This window comes from Etheostoma spectabile, chromosome 8 (assembly GCF_008692095.1).
Source record: "Etheostoma spectabile isolate EspeVRDwgs_2016 chromosome 8, UIUC_Espe_1.0, whole genome shotgun sequence".
Taxonomy (NCBI): Eukaryota; Metazoa; Chordata; class Actinopteri; order Perciformes; family Percidae; genus Etheostoma; species Etheostoma spectabile.
The window spans coordinates 20,569,827-20,575,161 of record NC_045740.1 but is presented as its reverse complement, the minus strand read 5'-3'; the positions used below and the strand labels follow the sequence as shown (position 1 = coordinate 20,575,161).

Here is a 5,335-nt window from a genome sequence, read left to right as displayed (position 1 = left end):
TGTCACAGGTGATACCCAATCATCTGAGACAACAGGGAGTTCAACACACACCCCTTTCAGTTTCAAAACTACTGCTACATTGTGTCAGGGTGTTGATGTGGCTCGGGGAAGGAACTTGCCCTTCGTCTCCTGAAAGCCCCCAGGAACAGCGCCATGTCTTAAAGCAACCATGGGTTTAGCGTTTAACGGTGGAACTGCACACCTCTGGCCCAGAAAGACTTTTCCCATAGACTTTGCATGGCAACAGAAACTTATATATTTCAGCGGATAATTCTTTTGGGGGTATCAACTTACCAGCCCGAACACTTAAAGGGTCCTTGTTTGAAACATCACGTTTTTAATATTTACTGGTAGCCGAATCCAGAGTTACTAAACTAGGCATGATGAACGTGCATAATGAACACAAGCAGACCCGCGGGACTGCACCCGTCCACAGCGCCGTGCACTGCGCATGCTCATTTGATGGTTCTGCCGAGGTCCTGTAGCTGTAATAATGGATATAGCTAATGGTTGTAATTCACTGTGTTCTACTAGTACATCCATGGTATTATCTTGTCATACATGCAAGGAATGTATGGTTGTGTGTATGTATGCAGTAAAACCTGTAACATGGAAGTAACGACATTAGCGTTTCCCAAACTGCTAGTAGCTAACATCGGCGGTAGTTAATGGATGTATTAACAGAAAGAGAATAAGCTCTGTTCACAAAACTGCAGGCTAACCTTAGTAGCTAGCGCTAGCTAGTAGCTAGATAGTAGCACGGCATAATGATTACACCTCCTTGGTTGTCTAAATACATCAATCATTTATTTAGATAAATAGAATAGAATTAAAATACTTAAATTAAGTAAGAATACCTCAAAATTGTACTTGTAATTGTACTAATACTCAAGTATTAGTAAATGTACTTAGTTACATTCCACCGCTGCTGTTAAGGCTTCTGCTTGATCTACTGTGGCTTGGATTGTATCTCATTTGTGCGTCACTATAGACAAAAGTGTCAAATGAATAAATGTAAATGTATAAATGCTAAAAGATTTTGTGAATTTGTGACAGGTGTCACTCTGTCACATTTCAACTGTGATGTTTGCTTTTTTAGTTTTCTCCCTTTTAGTCTATGTTTCGGTAGCAGCTCCAGTTTATGGCCCCATCATTGTGTCCATCATCCTCGCTGTACACCTAACCTTAGACATCAGCTCCAGCTCGGCTCTTCCTTCCACGTCAGCCCACACAAGTACAAAAAAAAACTCTGGACAAGCAGCCCACTCCAGGCTGCAGGCTGTAGTCTCTCTGAACCATCATTACAGTCATTAGGCAAGAATAAGCTCTGTATCACAGGAGTCCACCAGCATCCAGTTTAACCCAGCACAATTAGCACATCCGTTGGAGTAGAATTACCCTGTAAAATGAGAATGCTCTGAACAAAAGAGAGTTGGAGTTGAAAAAAGAGGGTAAGTGTGAGGGAAAGGGGGAGAGAGGAGGAGAGGAGAAGTAAGGGAGGACAGGGAGAGATTAAAAATGTTTGAATTGGGTCCACGCTCGCCCCATTCATCTGGTATTCTGTTCAAATCAGGGCTTTTGTTCTGCCTGGCGTAAAGTAGTGTCAATCATCTCGACCCGGTTTGGTAGAATGGGGAAATTTATTATGAATTTGCTCCTGCAAATAATGAGGACTACCCCCTGCCTGCTCTCTCTTTTCCCTCCTCCTTCTCCCCCCAAGCCATCTCTCCTCTCTCCACTTTGCCTCTACCCCCATATCAATGCTGCAGAATAGGCAATAGAGAGTGAAGTTAGCAATCTCAGGGCCACTCGCACTCTGGACCCACATCAAAGTGACAGAGACGTCCAATCAGATTTGTCTTACAGGCATTACATGATGAATATGGTGCGGCCGTAGCACAAAAGCGCCTTTGTGTCTCCTCCGAGCAGAGACTATTCACAGCCCGCCACAGCCAGCCAGAGTGGAAGTAAATGGCCAAAAGGGCCCAGGCCAAAAAAAAGCACCCAAACTTGTGCAGCACAATGGCCCATGCAAATCACAGCCCCCACCACTTCCACCCTACCTCTTCCACCCCTACACCCCTCAGGCCTGAGTTTGGTTCCTCCTCTCCTGGGTCTTCTGAAGTTTAGGGCCTATTCACACACATACAGAGGTGTCAGTTAAAAGTGCTGAACTGAACGCATTCAAATGTTCATTTGAAAAGAGAAAGATTTCTTTTTTTAGAAAGATAGAAGAAAACACAAGTCAAATGACTTTTTTGTCAGAAAGTAAGAGTGACTTGGCGGCTGTGGGCAAGGCTCCTATTTAGTAAGACTTTTGCTGTGGAGAAGAGGATTTCCAGCGTACAGGAGGGGCTCTGTGATATTTGCTTGCGTTGAGAGAAACAATAGGAGAAAGAAATGTAGTAGGCACAGAGAAAGGACTTATAATGATCCACATATACTCCTTTAAAACAGTGACAAAAATTAAATGACTATGACTTTGATTCTAACAATTGAACATCTTCATCATCAGATATTCAGTGCAATGGGTAATTTACTAAGGTACATCTTCCACTCTGCAAATGTAAATGTTAATAATTAAAGCTGCAGGCAGCGTTAGACGGGCCCTGGCGTCTCCTTGCACGTCGGGGTCACTCAGACACTGCAAACCGTCACCAGTGGAAAGGGAACTCTCTGCTGAGGTCAATGATATCACACACAAAACTACGTAGTACAGTTCATTAGCTGTGAAAGGGGGCATGGGTAAAGGCCAAACCCTGACCAATGAAAAAGGAAGTCTTTGTTGATTTCCATGACACCTCACTGAAGACTCTACCTTAAACAGTTCAAATGGTCTGAGTAAGTGGGCGTGGTTAAAGTAAAGGGGACGCCTCAGTAATACATGTTGATCACACGTTGTAAATTTCACTTAAAGTGGATTTTGTTCGTCATATGAGGCTGATTTCCTGTTACCAGAAGGGGGCGCTCAAATCAATTTTAGCTCTCAAATGTCCTCAGGCCTGGACTCTTGTCAATCATGAGAATTTCCAGCCAAACTGGACAATGTACAAGTTAACACAACTTCTTTGTTCATCAGTAAATATTCAAAATGGCCTCCACTCCAGACCCACACCATTCACTTTTCATCTATAAGGTGTTGAGATGGTACATACCAGATTTGAAGTCCATCAGATGAAATCTCTTGAAGGATTCCATTCAAGTATAGCATCTTGACTTTTAGGTCTACTTGCTGATGCCTCTGGGGAGCGTTATGACTTTGAGCCAATATCGGTCTGTAGATGTCCTCAGGGTTGGATTCTTATGAATCCTGAAAAGTTTTGAGCCAATTGGACAATGTACACTCAAGTTACACCCACTTCCTGTTTTGATGGCAAAACGCACAAAATGGCTGCCCTATGATGATTTTTTTTTCTTTTAATAACTTTTCATCTCTAAGGTCTTATGATGGCACAGACCAAATTTGAAGTTGATTGGATGAAATCTCTAGGAGGAGGAGTTAAAGTACGACATGTGAGAATGGCCAAAATTGCCAAGACTGTATGGCTGCAGCTGTGTCATGCCATCTCATCTAATGCCATCCCACATGGTCCTGTCCCTGAGATTCTACTTTTCAAAATAAAAGCTTCCGTCTGGAATAAAATACTTTACAAAGTAAAAGTTCATGTTGACTAATGAATAAAATACTTTAAATACATTTGGTGTTTTTTTTTAACTAAACAGTAAGATAAATGCTGACTATCATGCTAAGGAATATGATTTTTTTTAACTAAACAGTAACGGCATTTATACAAATAAATTAAATACTTCAAGATAAATGCAGACTATCATACTGATGAAATAACATACTTAAAAATACATATCCGTCTATAAAATAAATGCAGATTATAGGCAAACTAAAAAATTCCATCTATGGCTGCAACCTGGAGCCTCCCGTCTCATGCCCTCTCACCTTGCTGATAAGCAATCGTATTTGCAGCAATGTCCCAGTGAAATGTGAAAACAATATAAAATATGAAAAGGAGTCTTGGAAAGAGTGTAACATGTTCAGTTTTGTATTTTTGTGTGTGCAGATCCTTGTCATCCCCCCTCCTCAGGAAATCATCCCACCTTCCTCCTCCAACGTAACCTGTTGGTGTAGAACAAAAGCATACTTGCATTTTGCTATCACACAGTATTTAGATTTGTTTCAGACGGTCTTATTGTCAAAAAGTGACAACTCAAAGGGACAAAGTTGGAAGTGTCAAAGTTGGAATGGACCACTGCTTCCACTCCTGCAGGCCTGGTGGCATTTTGTTATGAAGAAATCTATGAAGGGACAAAAGCATTACATGCTTACCCTATAAAATAAAGCAACTAGTATGTAAAGTTACAATTGGTAAGCTTACTAAGTAGCAGTAGTTACAAACAAATGATAATGAGAGCACAAAGCTGATGGAGGGAACTAACCTTCATGTTGAATGGCATTCCTTACATGCACCTACATGCATGTGCTGCAAAACCTTTGCCCTACACCGGGGCTTGTATATTGAAGTGGGGCAAAGGGGACAATGATGGTCGGTACAGCACACTGTGCATAGTGTCACTTGCGGTGTGTTATTTTTTTTTAAAGACACTGATGTGTACCTTAGGGAAAATCACAGAAGGAAGCCATCAAACTCAATTATAATTTGCTCTAGGTAACTTTAGCTAACAAATGTCAACCAACGCTGATACAGGTTTTATCATGTACGTTAACATCAGGGACACAACATTAACATCCAGAAATCAGCAAACTACATGAATGGCAAGAATTGTTGCTTTAACAGTTTAAACGTTTTTCAATTGATTGCAACAAAAGTGGTCAGGAACTTACCCGTGGCTCCTTTTGGAAAACAATTCACGATTTTGTATTTTTTACCCATAAAGTTACCGCTGGACACGCCTCGGCATGATGGCCTGAGACGGGATGGCATGACATAGGACGCTCCAGGCTGCAGCCATACTCGCCTCAAAATCACACTAATTTCAAACTTTCAATTCAAAATGGCAGACTTCCTGTTGGGTATAGGGTATGGCTCCAATGAGCTTCTTTGTAATTCTTGACATGTTACATACGTATGTGTACCAAGTTTCGTTAGTCTACGTTAAACAAACTGCAGGGGCTCAATTTGTTTAACTTTGTAGGGGGCACTAGCAACCCATTTTTGTGCGTCTTTCCCCAAAACCCTTAAAATACATACATTTTCACCAGACATGACGCGACCGTCAATTTTGGTGAGTTTTTGAGTTTGTTAAGCCCCTCAAAAAGGCAATCCATTTGCCAATTAAAGAAAGAAGAATTCCTTCAGTTTCC

The 5,335-nt window shown here is 41.4% G+C and overlaps 1 long non-coding RNA gene across 1 annotated transcript; it reads right to left on the bottom strand.

The window, feature by feature from the left end:
- Positions 1 to 4,250: 4,250 nt before the first annotated feature.
- LOC116694643 (uncharacterized) lies at positions 4,251 to 4,961 on the bottom strand. Its single transcript, XR_004333238.1, has 3 exons — positions 4,913 to 4,961; positions 4,450 to 4,626; positions 4,251 to 4,308 (listed from the first exon to the last, which is right to left on the bottom strand). It is a non-coding gene; the product is annotated as an uncharacterized LOC116694643 (long non-coding RNA).
- Between the last annotated feature and the right edge of the window lie 374 nt (positions 4,962 to 5,335).